Below are 20,390 nucleotides of genomic sequence, written 5' to 3'. Positions count from 1 at the left end.
AGATATGCATTTGATTTATGGGTGTTAATTTTATATCCTGCTACCTTACTGACTTCATTTATTAGTTCTAGAAGTTTTCTGGAGGAATATAATATTTTGGATCTTCTAAATATAGAATCATGTCATTAGCAAATAGTGATACTTTGAGTTCTTCTTTTCCTATATAAGCATCCCTTTAATTTCTTTTGTGTGATTATTCTGGCTAGAGTTTCAAGGATGATATTGAATAAAATTGGTAAATGAGGGCATCCTTGTCTTGTTCTAGTTCTTAGAGGAAATGTTTTCAGTTTTTCTCCACTTAGAACCCTGTTAGCCTTGGGCTTATCATAGATAGCTTTTACAATGTTGAGGTATGTTTCTACTATCCTAGTTTTTCTAGTATTTTGAACATGAAGGGGTGCTGTATTTTCTCAAATGTTTTTTCTACATTTGATTTCAGGCTACTGAGATGATCATATGATTCTTGTCTTTAAGTCTATTGATGTGATGAATTACATTTATTGATTTCCATATGTTGAACCAACCTTGCATCCCTGGGATGAACCCCACTCGATCATAGTGCACTATCATTTTAATATGTTTTTGTATGTGATTAACCAGAATTTTATTGAGAATTTTGCATCTGGTTCTGGGCTTTTCTTGGTTGGTAGACTTCTGATGGCATCTTCTATGTCATTGCTTGAAATTGGTCTGTTTAAATTGTGTAAGTCCTCCTGATTCAATTTGTGTAGGTCATATGTCTGTAGAAATTTGTCGATGTCTTTGAGATTTTCTATTTTATTTGAGTATAAATTTTCAAGACTTTCTGATTATCTCCTGTATTACAATAGTGTCCCTTTATATCTCAACTTTCAGTAATTTGAGTTTACTCTCTTCTTCTCTTCGTTAGTGTGGCTAAAGTTTTATCAATTTTTTATTTTATTTTTTCAAAGAACCAACTTTTCATTTTTTTCAATTTTATGAATTGTTTTTTTTGTTTCAACTTTATTGATTTCAGTTCTGATTTTATTTCTTTCCTGTCTTTTACTACTTTTGGCATTGATTTTGTCTTATTTTGCTAGGACTTTCAGATTTAATATGAGGTCATTTATTTTTGATTTTTTATTCTTTTGATGAATGAGTTCAATGCAATGAACTTTCCTCTCAGCACTGCCTTCATAGTGTCTCAGAGATTTTGATGTGTTGTATTGGTGTTCTCTTTTACCACTAAGAAATTTTTATCTCTTCCCTGATGTCTTCTGCTATCCATTCATCATTTAATAGTAGTCTCCAGGTGCTAGTTTTATTTTATCATTGATTTCTAATTTTATTTCATTATGGTCTGATAGAATGCAGGGTAGAATCTCTATTTTTTTTGTATTTGCTAAGAGTTGCTTTGTGGCATAACAAAGTCTGTTTTAGAGAAGGATTCATGTGCTGCTGAGAAAAATGTGTGTTCACTCATTGATGATGGATGAAATATTCTGTATGTTTGTTAAGTCTAAATTTTTTACTGTATTATTGAGTTCTATAGTTTCTTCGTTTAATTTTTTGTTTGGAAGATCTATCCAGTGGTGAAAGAGGTGTGTTAAAGTCACACAGAATTATTGTGTAGTGATCTGTTCAATTTTTGAAGTTGAAAGGGTTTGATATACATAGATGCTCCACTGTTTGGTGCATAAATACTTACAATTGTTATGCTTTGTTGTTATATAATCCCTTTCAGCAGCATGAAATATTCTTCTTTATCCCTTCTGATTAACTTTGGTTTGAAGTTCACTTTTTCTGATATGAAAATAGAAACCCCTGCTTGTTTTTCACAGTCCACGTGAGTGATATTTTTTTTCCATCCTTTTACCTTCAGTCTGTGGATGTCTTTTTCTATGAGATGAGTCTCTTGAAGGCAGCATATTTTTGGGTCTTTTTGTAAAAATCCCATATGCCAATCTATGTCTTTTGATTAATGAATTTAGGTTATTAACATTCAGGATTACTATTGAGATATGATTTTTATTCCCAGTGATTTTGGTTTATTTTGGTTTTTAGTTTGACTTGGTTTCTCCTTTGATTGGCTTTTCCTGTAGTGTAGTTCTTCCCTTTGCTGATTTTCATTGTTCTTCTTTTTTTTTTTAAGATATATTGATTTTATTTCCTATCATTGTTCTTTTTCATTTCCACCTCATGAGATATTTTGCTGAGAATGTTTTGTAAGATCAGGCTTTCTAGTTGTAAACCCTTTTAATTTTTGTTTATTATGGAAGATTTTTATTTCACTTTCAAATTCGAAGCTTAATTTTGCTGGCTATAGAATTCTTGTTTGGCATCCATTTTCTTTCAGAACTTAGTATATGTTGTTCTAGGACCTCCTAGCTTTGATGGTCTGAGTTAAGAAATCAGCTGAGATCCAAATTGGTTTCTCCCTATTTATAACCTGAATCTTTTTAATTAAGGGCTTAAAAATTCTGTCCTTATTCTATATTCTAAGCATTCCCATTATAATGTGCCTAGGTGTGGATCTATTGTAATTTTGTACATTTGGTGTCCTCTTGTATTTGACTTTCCATTTCATTCTTTAGCTTTGGGAAATTTTCCGACATTATTTCATTGAAAAGATTGTCCATTCCTTTGGTTTGTATCTCTGTGTCTTCCTCTATCCCAATAAATCTTAAATTTGGTCTTTTCATGTTATCCTATAATTCTTGGAGGTTCTGTTCATGATTTCTTACCATCTTCACTGTGTGGTCAACTTTATTATTATTTTATTTATTTATTTTCTTCATTGCCTAAGGTTCTGTTTCCAAGTGATCTAGTCTCTTTGTGTTGCTTTCTATTGAATTTTTAATTTGGTTTATTTTTTCCTTCATTTCAAGGATTTCTGTTTGTTTTTTTCAGAATCCTTATCTCTTTATTGAACTAATCTTTTACTACCTGCATTTGCTTTCTTATCTCTATTGGTGTGATTTTTGCTGCCTGCCTTTGCTCCTTATATCATCCTTTACCTCCCAGATAATTTTTACTATGTACATTCTGAACTTTATCTCTGACATTTCTTCTGTGCTGCCAATGGATTCTATTATTGTAGCATCTTAGTTTGTTTTGGGCACTTTATTCCCTTGTTTTTTCATGTTGTTTATGTGTCTTTCCCTCTAGCAGTGTGGGTCCAAGGTATTACAGTTTCTACCCTATAGACTTATAGTCCCTGCAGATTTCCAATACCTCACCTTTAAAGGGTTGATCAATTTTAACAGCACCCAATGCAAACAATATGCAGCCTTAAACCAAATAGATCCTATTAAGACATTTACAGTTTTGTCACAACAAACAAAAATGATGTGTTTGATTATTATCTACAATATAAACAGTAGGTTTGTGAAGCGTCTACAGTTTCTAACGGTGGACAAAGAGAGAACGGGGGTGCTGGGTGTAGGATGTGATGTTCTTGAGGCAGGAGATGAGAATACAGAGGCTTTACGTCATAGGAAGAATGAAAGAGGAATCAAAAGAAGTTGGGTGTTAGCAGGAGAAAGAGAGAAGGAGACTCCAGGGAAACATAATTGAGAGGAAACTATAGAGAGTAAAAAATAAAAAAGAAATGCAAAGATAAAAGACTATACAACAAAACTATAGTATACTATTCGGACATCCCAGTCCTCAGTTGCCTGATGCATGAAAAGTACTTAGTTTCAAAAATGTTGAGGATGTGAGAGTTGAAAAAGAAAGAAAAAAAATCTCGAAGGAAAATTAACAGTTGTTTCTGTTGAAGTTCAATATCTTCTCTGCTTCCCTTTTCATAGGATAGGTGGAGTTGTCTGGAGTTTGCTGGTATCTCCACCCTCAGGATGGTGAAGATTACTAGGGTGGGAGGGTCAGTCTTGGAGGTGGTACTCCTGGAGGTGGGGTTCAGTAATTACTGGTCATCATTGGAAGATTGCACCCCAGGAATCTCCTTTGGGGTCCACTCATGTTTTGTAGGAGCCTGGTCTTAGCCCCTTACATTGCCTGTGAACCCCACAATTCCTGGTTTCTAATTCAGTCTTTGAATTGTATCTCTCCCGCCCCCACCCTTTTGACTTCCTAACCAGGAACCTCTCTCTCTAGAGGTCCTGAGGGCTGAGCGATGGGTCCTGTGCATCTTTGTGGAAAGATGTTCTGTTTTGGGCAGATGAGGACCAGGCATTGAGAACTGCAGGTTGGTGGCTGGAGCTGAGGGATGGGAGACTGGGGATTGGGGAGCTGGAGGACCCTGTTGATTGCCAAGCCAACAGGACCAGGTGATCAGTGGATGCTGGATTGGGGAGTGAGTCGGGGACCGGGCTGGTGTCAGATCCCAGCAAATGCCATCCAAATTGGCCCTGGGAACCCAGTGGGTGCTGGATAAGCCAGGATTAAGATGTCCTCACACCCTCCTTCAACCTACAGACCCCATGCAAGGCTTTTCCCTGCCTCTGCAGCAAGATGGTGACTATTGACACACCTGGCAGGGAGACCTCAGGTGTAACCAAGCCTCCAGGGACCTTAGTGATGGTCTTCCAGGTCCTGGCACTTGTCCCTAGATGGAAGCAACCATGTCCCTAGTTGGTAGCAGTGGCAGCAAACCTGTATGTACCTTGTCGTTGGGCTTCCAAGCCCTGGCCAGTGTCTCAGGATGGAAGCTGCCCCAACTAAAGATGGCTATGGTGAGAGTGGAGGTAACCCAAGATAAAGCCCCAAGATGGAGGTGACTGCTTTCAGAGATTGGACATCCAGGGCAGGCCATGTGGTGGTATTGGGCTGTCTGTTCAGAGATACAACACTATGGTGGGCAGTGCAGATTTAGGTATCTGTCTCCAGGCCCTGTCCAGTGTCCCAAGGTAGAGGCTACCATGTCAAGGGTGCTATGGCAGCAACTGCAATGTCCCAAGATGGAGGCAACCAGGGGAACCCCACATTGGTAGATGGAGCCCTCAGTGCCAGAGGTCTGCCAGCATCAGCAGTGGGTCGGGAGAGGCTCTAGGCAGCAGTGGCAGAGTAGGAGTGCAGAATGTAAATTTCAAAGCATTTGTTAATGTTTACAGAGAGAAAACAACTCTCAGAGACCCTTATTTCTTAATTAAATTATTTTCCACTGTGAATACAGAACTGGGATTTTAAATTATAATATCTCTGTATGTTATTAGATGGTCCATAAATCTTCGGTTTTCTCTCATAGATTAAAAACAAAAAAGGAATAACTTCACAAGCACAACCAGATTTTTGATGGGAGAAAAACCATTGTAATAAAGTAAAGGTAAAAGAGAAAAAACTCTGTCCAGTTTTAGAGGAAAGTGAGAAAGATTTTGAAACAAACTGAGAAGGTTAAAAAAATTATGCAATCCTATAATGGGTTGTGTTGTCATTATTCCCCCTAAATGGGGAACACAAATTATAATGTCAGTCCAGAAACATAATCTGGGAATAATCAGAGATCAGCACTAACCTGCACAGCTTGGGAATGACTTTCTCAACAGGCACTTAGTGTCTCACTGTCTGTTTTTGCAAGATGTATGAGTGCAGGTGTCATAATAAGGCCAAGGCACTTGGTTATGATAATGGCCTGTGAAGACCAAAATGATCCATAAATTATAATTGAACTACAATTGAGTGCAGTCAGCATGTGACAGATTTCATTCTAGTGACCTCACTCTAAGTTCAAGACTACAGTTGTGAAGGCAAGAACCAAAAAGCCAGGGTGAGAGTTTTGTAAGGAATCCTATACCTATCTTCAACTTCCTTTGTAATTTCTAATCAGAGATATCTTGGATCAGATCTTTACAAAATTGTCACTTATTAAAAATCCTCCCAGGGAGTAGGGTGTCCTAGAATTTTAACAGTAAGGATCAAGTGGTGGTAGTCACTGAGAATTATCCACTCGTTCACTCTTTCATTCGTTCATTCTACAAACCTTTGCTTATTGCTTAACTCTGTTGGAAATAGAGGCTCCTTGTCACACAAAGGTGGCAGCCACATGTAGATGATCTGTGACAGTGGATAGTAATACAAATGTGCTCATGGAGTTCTGCAGAAATGCCAGTGGGGGAATGTTCTGAAACAATCTGGAAGGGCCAAGAAAAGCTTCCTAAATTTGAGAATGATGAGCCTAGTAGTAAAGGATGAGCATGAGTGGCCAGGAAAAGGGAGGTGGATGATGTATTTCAAAGTCAGAGGACTAAACGAGCCCAATGACAGAGGGGAAGGGCAGTGTGTGGCATAGGAAAAAATCACTTAGCTACTCAAAAGGCATATCAGCACTGGTTTAATTTAACCTGGCCTGTGTTGACTTACATTTTTTTTTTTTTGCAATTCAATGCTTATTTATTAATAAAATTATATTTTTCCCTCCACAGAACACAAATCACATTTCTATGACAATACTCCAACAAATTTAAACACACAGCAGGAAACTGCCTAGGAAAGATAAAGAAATTCATTCAATAAAGATTTAATTATAAAAGCATTTAACTGCACAGGTAGTAATCATTACATGGTAGTTCACACTACATTAAATGGAGAGCCTGTTAGGAGCGATGGATTACCTCTGAACTGAAAGCCACTCACTATGGAGCACTGAACTGTTAGAACTTTGAATGACTCAAATGGGTATATTTTTCTTTCTTTCTTTTTCCAGGGTCACACAACTTTAACGTAGTGCATACAGAAAAGACCAGCTTCCGCTACCAGGGTGCTCTTGTCCTGACTTTACTGTCATGATTTAGAAGATGCAAACATTATTGCCCAAATATTATTCTACACGTCCATCAGTGTTCAGGAAAACACTTTAAATTGCTACTTAATTTACACCATAATGACTGGGTTACAGCTTTAGCTCATTGGCAATTTTGGAAGCAATATTTTTGAAAACTATGAATGTCTCTGATATCCGCTTGAACCGGATTCCACTCAGAGGCAGTCTTGGTAACTTGCACATCTTTCTGTCCCAATGCACCAGGTTCTCTGAGTGCTCATTGCCCTGGACACAGAAGTACAGTAAGTGATCCCTCTGCTCCTGGTAGCAGCCATTGGCATCCAACATTTCGAGGATTTCCTGCAGCATGTCACTGGGGTCCATGGAACTATTGGTTTATGAAAACCACTATGCTCCAGGTGAAGCACAGGGAGCAAGATTTTGCTTCTTTGTTCTCATTCTTTTGATTAGCAAGACGTTGTGACTTGAGCCCTTATATCTCCTCTCCCTCTCTTACTCAGTTGGAAGACTTCTTGTGGGTTTTGAAGTTAATTTACTAAAAAGATTAGTGGAGCCTCGCTTAGAGTCTGGGACAGTGGCATAGCTTAATGGAACAGACTGGGCGAAGCAGGATGGCCTTGTATGTTGCAGTTCCTTGTTCCTGGAGCTGGCAGCGGAAAGTGCCAAGAATGGCAATGCATCTCGAGAAGCAGATTATATCCGGAGTGGTGGCGCTGCTGATGCTGTGGGTTGAAGCAACAGGAGTTCTCCGGGAATGGTGCTGTTCTCCTTGCCATGTCTGTCTGCTGTGATTCTCTCCCTGAGAATGTAAGTATTCCATTGTGTCATCCCTCCAGATGCTGTGCTACTCCTGGGAACAGTAGACTTTTCTTACCTTCAGGAATATATCTGCCTTGTTGGGATTACTTGCATTCCCAAGCATGTGACTGATTGGAGCAATTCCCTTTCCTCCCACAGCACTGCTACCTGATTTTCAGGAGGGAATTCCATTTTCTTTGAGGTCACTCTCTGTAGGGCTGGTCTGACTCCTCTTGAGATGCACCACAACTGAAGGAAAAGCTGGTGCAGTATGGTCACTGTACTGTTGCTGCTTCTGACTTGAAGACACATTTCTCAGCACTCTGTGGTGAGGAGACTGACTGGCCATTGCTCTTGCTGAGTTCACTGCTTGGTCACACCTTAGCAAGTGAAAGGTTGCTGCTAGAACTGGAATTGCTAGCATCCAGCTCTGAAGATTTTCTCCCCAACGAGAAGTATGTAACTGTGATTTCATCATATTTCAGTTTACTTAGATATTCTTGAATTTTTTCTTGTGAATATCCCATTCCTACCATAATATCTGCTCTCTTCTTGTCTAGCTCTGGTTCAACAAAAGTTTAAGTTCATCTTCTCATGCCCTGCACTGATCTACCTGTCCTTCACAATTTGCTCTGGAGTACCTTGCTTAATTGGGTTTAGCACCAGGAAGCATTTGAGAAGTTTTTTTGTTGTTGTTGTTGTTGTTGTTGTTGTTGTTGTTTTACAGTATGTGGACATGTAGAAAGGGATTCTGTATTTCCCTTATAACAGTCTCTAAATTTCTTCAGATTTTGCCTGCCAAAGGGAAGTGACATGCTGACTAGGGTGTACAGAATAACACCAAAACTCCACATATTGACTTCTGGCCCATCATACTTCTTGCCCTGGAAGAGCTCTGAGCCTGCATATGGAGGACTACCACCAAAAAATCTTTCCACCAAATAGGTCTTGATAAATTCCTCCTTAGATGGTGAAGTAAGGCAGCAATAACCAAACCTTAAATTATCTTCTTTTCCATATGAACTGAAGAAGGCATGATAATATCACCTGTGGAGTGCCAGTTCAGGACAAGCTGGTGCACCAAAGCAGAGATATGCAGCAAAGGAAGGAAATACCTGAATTTGTAGGCAAGCAAGCAGGGAAACCAAGTAGAATGGAGATGGTCTTACCCTCGGCCCCAAATTTTGATGAGCTCGGACATAACCCAGGCAATTCCTGTTTCTGGAAAAAAATAGGTATATATATCATGTGATGGGTAGTATGGGGCATGGAAAGAAGTCAACAAATTGCCATACTGTGATTCCAGATGTTGCTCTTCCTACTTACAAAACAACAGTCTATTAAAAAACTGGTGGGTAACAGTATCTCATCCTCAAGGAGAAGAAGGGCTTATTGAGAGCAAAGCAACAACATGGGAACCTTAGACACAGAATTCCAAAATACGAGAAAGGATACAAACCTAGTATGTATCAAGAATACTAGGCAGAGAAGATAAGCCATGAGCTCCGGAAAACAAACTGATCTGGTACGAGGAAAAAAGAAGGAGTAGCATCCAGAACTTGTCCCTGCTTATCTCTCATTGCCATACTTCATTGACCTGTGGGTTGAGAGCTCTAATAGGATTTCAAGGCCAGGGAAAGACTGATGTCCCAGTTAAAGCAGGAAGGCAAAGAAAGCAAGGACTTCCTCTGCTCTTTGTTTTACCCAGATCTCAACAAATTCACACTGGGGATAACAACCTCCTGAGTCCATGGATTCAAATACTAATCTTATCCAGAAGCACTCTCACAGAGACATCCCAAAATAATGTTTATTCTGGGTATCTGATGGCCAAGTCAAATTGAAGTATAAAATCAACCATCACAGTCAGTCAATGGCACTAGCATGTGGAATGAATCAATAGGAGAGAAGGGTACAGAACAGAGGGGTACAGATGAGGCTGAAAAAAAACTAAGTACTTTCTTTTTTTTTTTTTTACATTCTTATCTTTTATTGTGTACACAACCTCCGTTACTTCTTTTTTTATTTAATTTATTTTTTTTATTATTGCACACAAATGGAATACATATTGTTTCTCTATTTGTACATGGCGTAAAGGCATACCATTTGTGTAATCATAAATTCACATAGTGTAATGTTTGATTCATTCTGTTTTTTTTTCCTTCCCCCCACCCCACCCACCCCTCTTTTCTCTCTATACAGTCCTTCCTTCCTCCATTCTTGCCCCCCTCCCTAAACCTAACTCTAATCCTAACACTAACTCTTCCCACCCCCCATTATGTGTCCTCATCCACTTATTAGCAATATCATTCTTCCTTTGGTTTTTTGAGATTGGCTTATCTCACTTAGCATGATATTCTCCAGTTTCATCCATTTGCCTGCAAATGCCATAATTTTATCATTCTTTATGGCAGAGTAATATTCCATTGTATATATATACCACAGTTTCTTTATCCATTCATCAATTGAAGGACATCTAGGTTGCTTCCACAATCTCGCTATTGTGAACTGAGCAACTATGAACATTGATGTGGCTGTATCTCTGTAATATGCTGATTTTAAATCCTTTGGGTATAGGCCAAGGAGTGGGATAGCTGGGTCAAATGGTGGTTCCATTCCAAGTTTTCTAAGGAGTCTCCATACTGCTTTCCAGAGTGGCTGCATTAATTTGCAGTCCCACCAGCAATGTATGAGTGTACCTTTCTCCCCACATCCTCGCCAACACCTGTTGTTGCTTGTATTCTTGATAATCGCCATTCTAATTGGGGTGAGATGGAATCTTAGGGTGGTTTTGATTTGCATTTCTCTTATTACTAGAGATGTTGAACATTTTTCCATATGTTTGTTGATTGCTTATAGATCTTCTTCTGTGAAGTATCTATTCATTTCCTTAGCCCATTTGTCGATTGGATTACTTGCATTCTTGGTGTAAAGTTTTTTGAGTTCTTTATAGATTCTGGAGATTAGTGCTCTATCTGAAGTATGATTGGCAAAGATTTTCTCCCACTCTGTAGGCTCTTTCTTTGCATTGCTGATAGTTTCCTTTGCTGAGAGAAAGCTTTTTAGTTTGAATCTATCCCAGTTATTAATTCTTGCTTTTATTTCTTGTGCTATTGGAGTCATGTTGAGGAAGTCTGGTCCTAAGCTGACATGTTGAAGCTCTGGACCTACTGTTTCTTCTATAAGATGCAAGGTCTCTGGTCTGATTCCAAGATCCTTAATCCATTTTGAGTTTAGTTTCGTGCATGGTGAGAGATATGGGTTTAGTTTCATTCTGTTGCATATGGATTTCCAATTCTCCCAGCACCATTTGTTGAAGAGGCTATCTTTTCTCCATTGCATATTTTTGGCCCCTTTGTCTAGTATGAGAAAATTGTATTTATTTGGGTTTGTGTCCGTGTCCTCTATTCTGTACCATTGATCCACCTTTCTATTTTGGTACCAATACCATGCCATTTTTGTTACTATTGCTTTGTAGTAGAGTTGAAGATCTGGTATTGCGATACCCCCTGCTTCACTCTTTCTGCCAAGGATTGCTTTAGCTATTCTGGGTTTTTTTTATTCTTCCAGATGAATTTCATAATTTCTTGCTCTATTGCTGTAAGGTACATCATTGGGATTTTAATTGGGAATGCATTGAATCTGTATAGCACTTTGGTAGTATGGCCATTTTGACAATATTAATTCTTCCTATCCAAGAACATGGGAGATCTTTCCATCTTCTGAGGTTTTCTTTAATTTCTTTCTTTAGTGTTCTGTAGTTCTCATTGTAGAGGTCTTTCACCTCTTTTGTGAGATTGATTCCCAAATACTTTATTTTTTTCGAAGCTATTGTGAATGGGGTAGTTTTCCTGATTTCTCTTTCTGAAGATTCATCGCTTATGTATACAAATGCCTTAGATTTATGTGCATTGATCTTATATCCCGCTACTTTACTGAATTCACTTATGAGATCTAACAGTTTTCTGGTGGAATTTCCTGGTTCCTCTAAGTATACAATCATATCATCAGCAAATAGGGATAGTTTGAGTTCTTCTTTTCCTATTCGTATCCCTTTAATTTCTTTGGTCTGTCTAATTGCTCTGGCTAGAGTTTCAAGGACGATATTGAATAGAAGTGGTGAAAGAGGGCATCCCTGCCTTGTTCCAGTTTTTAGAGGGAATGCTTTCAGTTTTTCACCATTTAGAATAATATTAGCCATGGGCTTAGCGTAGATGGCCTTTACAATGTTAAGGAATGTTCCCACTATCCCTATTTTTTCTAGTGTTTTGAGCATGAAGGGATGCTATATTTTATCAAATGCTTTTTCTGCATCTATCAAAATAATCATGTGATTCTTGACTTTAAGTCTATTGATATGGTGAATTACATTTATTGATTTCCTGATGTTGAACCAACCTTGCATCCCTGGGATGAAACCCACTTGATCATGGTGCACTATCTTTTTAATATGTTTTTGTATGCGATTTGCTAAAATTTTGTTGAGAATTTTTGCGTCGATGTTCATTAAGAATATTGGTCTGAAATTTTCTTTCCTCGATGTGTCTCTGTCTGGTTTAGGTATCAGGGTAATATTGGCTTCATAGAATGAGTTTGGGAGGGTTCCCTCCTCTTCTATTTTATGGAGTACTTTGAGAAGTATTGGAATGAGTTCTTCTTTAAAAGTTTTGTAGAACTCGGCTGAGAACCCATCTTTTCCTGGACTTTTCTTTGTTGGTAGGCTTTTGATGACTTCTTCTATTTCATTACTTGAAATTGGTCCATTTAAATTGTGTATGTCCTCCTCGTTCAGTTTAGGCAATTCATATGTCTCTAGAAACCTGTTGATGTCTTCGAAATTTTCTATTTTGTTGGAGTATAGATTTTCAAAATAGCTTCTAATTATGTTTTGTATTTCAGTCATGTCTGTTGTGATATTTCCTTGTTCATTCCAAATTTTAGTGATTTGGGTTTTCTTTCGTCTTCTCTTTGTTAGTGTGGCTAAAGGTTTATCAATTTTGTTTATTTTTTCGAAGAACCAACTATTTATTTTGTCAATTTTTTGTATTGTTTCTTTTGTTTCAATTTCGTTGATTTCAGCTCTGAGTTTGACTATTTCCTGTCTTCTACTACTTTTGGTGTTGGTCTGTTCTTCTTTTTCTAGGGCTTTGAGCTGTAGTGTCAGGTTGTTTATTTTTTGAGTTTTACTTCTTTTATTAAATGCGCTCCATGAAATAAATCTTCCTCTAAATACTGCTTTCATAGTGTCCCATAGATTTTGATATGATGTTTCTTTGTTCTCGTTTACCTCTAAGAATTTTTTAATTTCCTTCCTAATATCTTCTGTTATCCATTCATCATATAATAGCATATTGTTTAATCTCCAGGTGTTAGAGTAGTTTCTGTTTTTTAACTCTTTCATTAATTTGTAACTTCAATCCATTATGATCTGATAGAATACAAGGTAGTGTCTCTATCTTCTTGTATTTGCTGACATTAGCTTTGTGGCATAATATATGGTCTATTTTAGAGAAGGATCCATGTGCTGCTGAGAAGAAAGTGTATTCGCTCTTGGTTGGATGGTATATTCTATAAATGTCTGTTAAGTCTAAATTATTGATTGTGTTATTGAGATCTATGGTTTCTTTGTTCAATTTTTGTTTGGAAGATCTGTCCAGTGGTGAAAGAGGCGTGTTAAAATCACCTAGTATTATTGTGTTATGGTCTATTTGGTTTCTAAAATTGAGAAGGATTTGTTTAACATATATGGATGAGCCACTGTTTGGGGCATAGATGTTTATGATTGTTATATTTTGCTGATTTATGCTTCCCTTAAGCAGTATGAAATGTCCTTCCTTATCCCTTCTGACTAACATTGGCTTGAAGTCCACATTATCTGAAATGAGGATGGATACTCCAGCTTTTTTGCTGAGTCCATGTGCATGGTATGTTTTTCCCCATCCTTTCACCTTTAGTCTATGGGTATCTCTTTCTATGAGGTGAGTCTCTTGCAAGCAACATATTGTTGGATCTTTCTTTTTAATCCAATCCACCAGTCTATGTCTTTTGATTGATGAATTCAGGCCATTAACATTCAGGGTTATTATTGAGATATGATTTGTATTCCCGGTCATTTGGTTCATTTTTAAAATTTTATTTATTTATTTATTTTTGACACATCTTGGTTCCTCCTTTATTTGACAGTTCCTTTAGGATAATTCCTCCCTTTGCTGATTTGCTTCTTTGCTTTTTATTTCTTCCTCATGAAATATTTTGCCGAGAATGTTCTGTAATGCTGGCTTTCTTTTTGTAAATTCTTTTAGCTTTTGTTTATCATGGAAAGATTTTATTTCATCGTCAAATTTGAAGGTAAGCTTTGCTGGGTATAAGATTCTTGGTTGGCATCCATTTTCTTTCAGAGCTTGAAAAATGTTGTTCCAGACTCTTCTAGCTTTTACGTTCTGGATTGAAAAATCTGCTGATGTCCGTATTGGCTTCCCCCGAATGTAATTTGGTTCTTTTCTCTCACAGCCTTTAAAATTCTGTCTTTATTTTGTATGTTAGGTATTTTCATTATAATGTGCCTTGGTGTGGGTCTGTTGTAATTTTGTGTATTTGGAGTCCTATAAGCCTCTTGAACTTGATTTTCCATTTCATTCTTCAGATTTGGGAAATTTTCTGATATTATTTCATTGAATAGATTGTTCATTCCTTTGGTTTGTTTCTCTAAGCCTTCCTCAATCCCAATAATTCTCAAATTTGGCCTTTTCATAATATCCCATAGTTCTTGCAGATTCTGTTCATGATTTCTTACCATCTTCTCTGTTTGTTCAACTTTGTTTTCGAGGTTAAATATTTTGTCTTCAATATCTGAAGTTCTGTCTTCCAGGTGTTCTATCCTATTGGTTATGCTTTCTATGGAGTTCTTAATTTGGTTTATTGTTTCCTTCATTTCAAGGATTTCTGTTTGGTTTTTTTTCAATATCACTAACTCTTTATTGAAATGATCTTTTGCTTCCTGAATTTGCTCTGTTAACTGTCGATTGGTGTGATCATTCAATGCCTGCATTTGCTCTTTCATATCATCATTCAATGCCTGCATTTGCTCTTTCATCTCATCGTTTGCTTCCCTAATCATTTTAATTATGTACATTCTGAACTCCCTTTCTGTCATTTCTTCTGCCATGCTGTCGTTGGATTCTATTGATGTAACATCTAGATTTGTTTGGGGCATTTTCTTCCCTTGTTTTCTCATATTGTTCAGGAATTAGTGGGTCATTAAGATATTGCAGATTTCCTCTATCGACTTATAATGTCCCTGAAGATTGCTAGTATACCCCTCTTATCCTTCAGTAGCCTGAAGTCTTGGAGGAAGTTGATAATGCGGAGCTCCACGAAGAAGTTGCCTCTCTAGGGTGGTGACCCTCAGGTGGCGTATATTCCCTGCTAGTGGGCAGAGGTGTCTCCACTTGTTGACCAATGGTCATCCAAAGGGGAACTAGACTATGGGCTGAGGCAAGTCCTGTTTGTGCCTGTGTCTCTGGTTTTACCGTCCCTGTGGGAAAACCTCTCCAGGTAGGGAAGACTCACTCGGTGGGAACGTCTCGCTGGTCAGTTCCCCTCCTAGAGGTTCCCCTCAATCTACAACTACCGCCTGGGCTGGGCTGTCTTTCTCTGCATCGTTCCCAGGAGTCCGGACCTACCTCCTGGGCCTGGGAGCCTCACCCTCCGCAGGCGAGTCTCCTTAGGCTGCCTCTCCCAGATAATCTGCCCGCAGTCCTGGAAACTTCACTCCGTCCCTAGGCATGTCTCTGTGCATCTCTTCCAGCAAGAAGCCACCTAGCTCCTGGGACCCTACTCTGCACGTAATCGCCTGGCTATGCGGCCCCTCCTCTGAGCCGCCACCTGGAGCCCTGTACAATAGCTCCGATACCCAGAGACCCACCACACACCTCCTGCACCGGACAGCAGCCCGGTTTCCGAGGCAGTCACTAGGAGTCCAAGCAACTCACTTCGGGTCTCATCCTCCCGCCAACCTCCCGTAGCCCTAGGCAGTCACTCCAAGCCCAAGTGACCCGCCCTGTTCCTCCTCCTCCTCCTCAGGGTAGCCCCCCGGGTGTTCAGGGGCGGTGGCTCCGAGACCAAGTGACCTACCGCGCTCCTCCTCCAGGCAGGCCACCGGTGTTCAGGAGTGGTCACTTTGAGTGCAATCAACTCACCACTCACCTCCTCCTCTGGCAACCACCTGTGGCTCTGATGCAGTCACTCCTAGACCAAGCGACCCACCGCGCTTCTCCTCTTCCTCCGGGCAACCCCCGGGTGTTCAGAAGCGGTTGTTCTGAGTCCAAACAACTCGCGATGCAGCTCCTCCTCTGGCAACCGCCTGTGGCTCTGATGCAGTCACTCCTAGACCAAGCGACCCGCCGCACTTCTCCTCTTCCTCCGGGCAACCCCCCGGTGTTCAGAAGCGGTCATTCTGGGTCTAAATAGCTCGCCATGCAGCTCCTCCTCAGGCAGCCGCCCGGAGCCCCAGTGGTTGCTCCAAGTCCAAGCGCTGTGCTGAGCCGCGTCCTCTATGAGATCCCAGTTGTCCGTGTTTACCGCTCCAGCAGGGGGAGGGGCGTCTCACCGAGCATCTCCACTTCACAAATTCCCTGCGTTCTGGGGCTACCGCCCCATCCGGGGCGCCTCCCCAACGGGAGAGACTCACCCGGCGGCTTTGAGTTGGTCCTAAGTCTCTCACTATCTCCTCTTTTGAATCCTGTGTCCTGGAGCAACATGAAATGCAGCCGCCCCCTAGGCCGCCATCTTGAAACCTCTCTCAGTACTTTCTATTGGTTATTTATTGTTGTGCAACAAGTCATTCTAAAGCTAAGTGGTTTAAAACAATAATAATTTAGCCTTTTGTGAGTTTATATGTCAGGGATTCAGCAGCATTGTGGCTCATGAATTCTGGCTCAGCATCTCTTACAAGGTTGCAGTTAGACCTTAGCAGGGACTGCAATAATTGAAACTTTGGGGCTGAAGAATCTACTTGCTCCATGGTGACCCACTCCCATGGCTGGCAAGTTGGTGTTGGCTGATGGTGGGAGGATTTAGTTGCTCCACATGGATCTCTTCACAAGGTCCTCACAATATGGCTACTGATTTCTCTGACAGTGAGCAATCCAAAAGACCAGGTGGGAGAGACAATGTCTTTTATGATGAGGCTTATCAATCATGTACCATCACTTCTATAGTATGCTACTGAACACATAGGATAAACTTGCTTCAGTGTTGGAAGACATTATACAAGGGCATGAATATCAAAGAGAAAGATCATTGGGTCCATTTTAGCAGCTAGATACTTCAGTTTCTAAATATCCATTTACATGTTACCTGTCTACTATACCTCCATGACTTTGCATGTTTCCTTTGCCTGGAATGTTCTGCTACATTTTCTTCTCTTTCAAGGGCTAGTCTCAATTTTTGCTTGTCTGAAAAATCATTACCAACTTTTGCAGATAAGTACTTCACACATCTATCTGTTTTACAGCTTTAGTGTGTGTGTGTGCCTATTAGTCAGCTAATGCAAATCAAGCACACTTTGGGACTGGCATAGATTTGGCACTCTGTAATTCTGGGCAAATGACAGTGCAAGAATAAATGCTTATCATCACATCAAAGGGAATCTGAGGCTTATAATTCTCAGTCACCTTCTGACACTTCAAGATAACCCTCAATAATAATTAAAAACTAAATTGTCTCCTATAAATGGTTGAAAGAGGTAGGAAGTACATAGAATGTCTTGTCCCTATGCAATTTTGCTAGAAATAATTCTCCTTACTAGTATCTTAATTCTTAAATTTCAAGAGGTCATATGGTCATAAAATTTAAAAATTAACTAAATATTATTTCTTGAATTTTATTCTTAGTTATATCTTCATCTCCCTGAACTTTGTCAGGTAAACCAAAGAAATGACAGAGAAACCAAAGCAGTAAAATAAAGTGGGTAACTATTAGGGAGGTTGAATTTTAAACAAAAATTATTCTTGAGCTGATTATTTTCCCAACTACATGCTTTGATTAACTCATGAGAAGATCATGATGTGTCTGCAACTATTAAGGGCTAGTTTGGTTTGGAATCTATTAGCTCAAAATGTATGGTAATTTAGGTAGAAGCTCAACTGCCATAAACCTTTTAACTCTCTCAGTGAAAAAGCCTTGCTCAGCAAATGGTTTACATAAATAAGATTTCAAGAGAATAAAAAATTCTTGGAGCAAAAGGGAATTTTAAAAAGAATTGACTCTAGTTTGACCCAGGACTTTAGAACAGAGCAGTATTTAGCGATCTGAGTCAGAGCATCCAGATTCTCCACAGAGGCACCATCTTGGTTTCCAGATTCCCACTATTCAGAATTTTGGCTCTCCTGATCCAACATGGTGCAGTCAATCACCTACTATGAGGAAAGCCACTCAAAATGTCTCAGATAAGGTTTGTAACCTCCATGTACCTCAGTTTTCTATGTTAAAATGTAGATCATAATAGTATCTACTTCACAGGGCTGGGCATAACAAGCATTATATATTTGTTAAAAATAATAGACTCATTCTAACTCCATCCCAACTTCTGTCCCCACATCTGCCATTTCCTCTCTCAATACCCTGTTCCTATCTCCAACTCATTACATCTGGCTAACATTTATTTAGTAATCATTTCCTCTAGAAAGTCTTTTCTGATTCCCAATTCCCATGAACAGATTTGCTGCACTTTCTATGACAGTCTTAACCCTGGATGCTTTATATGAATATTCATGATTTATAGGAATTGCCTATCCACTCATCTATATTTCCCCATTCAAACAGAGGCTCTAAAAAGACCATTTTGCTCATCATCATGTTGCTGGCACCACCATAGAACATGATATATTGCAAGCATGGAATGAGTATGAAAAGAGGCAATAGGAAAAGCAGAAGGTTTGGGAGAGAAGTAGAGATAGGAAGAGAGAAGGATAGGAGGGAAGAAGAGAAGAAGGCTACAGATAGACAGTTGGTTTCCCAAACCCTGAATTCTAGAGATGCCAGTCCCCAGGTGCTGAGCCCACTTCACCTCTCATTCCTGCTATGCCTTGATGTGGCAGGGACTAGACATACTAAACGAAAGGAGAGAGAAACTGAAATTGGATGAGATGGTGCCAGGTGGGGATTTATTGTGTCCTCTGAATTTTCAGTTCTAAGTGACTACAAACACTGGGTACAAGGGAAGAAGCCGTGCTCTACCCACCAGAGAGGAACTCGAGTCACTCTCATGGTCCCTGCACAATGCTGGGAACTCCTGTGGGAGCTTCCTCTGAGTGTGAGAAGGCAACACCAGAGTTTCCTAGAGCAGACTCAAAACAGACAATAAAGACCAACATCCGTAGTGAGAAATGTTAGTCATTCACACATAGGAGGTAGGCATGCCAGCTCAAAAACTCAGGTAAGCATAAAAACAATCACATCTCCTTATTTTATAGAAGTCAGCCCAATTTTTATTCTACTACCTGCTTCTCCTTAGGCCTATTGCAAAAAGTGACTTTAGTCATCCTCAGGGTAAGCCATGACTCCTGAAATCAGTTGGATTTTTAAGGTGATGGTTAGGTACCTTTTGTGTTTGGTCCTAGGCACATACCTGGTTTACACTGGAGATGTCAATTGCCCTTGTTTGCCTGGACCTTTGAGTGACATCACCTGTGTGCTACCTGCCAATATACTCTATATAGCATTCATTTCAGGGTTTTGGTTAATCACCAGGATGCTTGTGGAAGCCAGACCAACCCTTACAGCTCCAGAATGCCTGTTCTCTATCCCTGTTTTCCTGTTGCAGCCCAAGTCTTTGTGGACTAAAGAGGAGGGCAGGGCTGAGCCTTGCTTACCCTTCTGATTCTTTAGGTCACTTTGCCTCTGCTACTGAATACCTGTCACCCCCTCTTCCCAAAACGCTTAGGCTCTCCATGAAGGCTTATAAAGTAAATACCAGACATCCTTGCCAGTGGCTTCTGCTTTCTTACCTGCCAGTTATCTGTGCCTGTGAAGCACAGCGTAAACAGTCTGCATGAATGGGCAATGAGAAAACAAAACCAGAGACTGCAAGCCCAAACACATAAATTAATATCTCAAAAATTATTAAGTCATACAAAATTCCCAAAGCAAGAGATTCACAAAATTTTCCACTTTACAGAAAAAGAGTAGGTAGGATCATGGTCACCTAAGATTCTTTATATAATCTTCATTGGTCTCAAAAGTGTTACGATTCCTGGACATTCTGTATGTGGAAGCTGTGTATGGCCTCGGCTTTTCAGCCCACAATTCTGTTCTAAGGCTGGACCCAACCTGGGGTTGGGAGGAGGGTGTTCAAGGCTAAATCAGCTCAGTGCCTCACATGCCTTTTTCTGGCAGGCAGCTGCCATTAAGGGGCCCCTTGCTGAGAAAATCCACCCCTTAGTGCCAGCTGCATCCCTGTATTTATGAGTGAGTGAACCTTTTACCAGCATCACTTGCAAGATCACATGGTATTTCCAATTTTAGAAATATAGTTATTTGGCATCTACCCTTTATCCAGAGCTGATGGAAGGATGTGTTTTCTTTTTACATCAACGTGCTCTATTGCTCTTGGTGTGAAAAGATGACAGATGCTGATGCTATTGCTGTCTGAGTGTGTGAGCAGGCCTGCAAAGGCTGTGAAGGTTTGCTGAAAAGGGGCATGCATGCACACACATGTGCACATGCACACACATGTGCACACACTCTGGCACTTATAAATCCATGGATGGCATAGGTGTAGACCTTACAAGATAGATCTTACCAAGCCTGTTTTGTGTATCTTAAAGTATCTTTTCTGGCTTCCCTCTGTGCAACTGTTCCTACTTTTCTGAACTATTTTCTCTTTTTCCTT

At 39.7% G+C, this 20,390-nt stretch overlaps 1 pseudogene; it reads right to left on the bottom strand.

The window, feature by feature from the left end:
* Positions 1-6,808: 6,808 nt before the first annotated feature.
* The window catches only part of LOC124991354 (MAP/microtubule affinity-regulating kinase 3-like), a 134,911-nt pseudogene continuing 121,329 nt past the window's right edge, over positions 6,809-20,390 (bottom strand).

Source organism: Sciurus carolinensis, chromosome 8 (genome assembly GCF_902686445.1).
Source record: "Sciurus carolinensis chromosome 8, mSciCar1.2, whole genome shotgun sequence".
Classification (NCBI taxonomy): Eukaryota; Metazoa; Chordata; class Mammalia; order Rodentia; family Sciuridae; genus Sciurus; species Sciurus carolinensis.
Note: the sequence above shows the minus strand (reverse complement) of the source record. Positions and strands in the feature narration are given on the sequence as shown.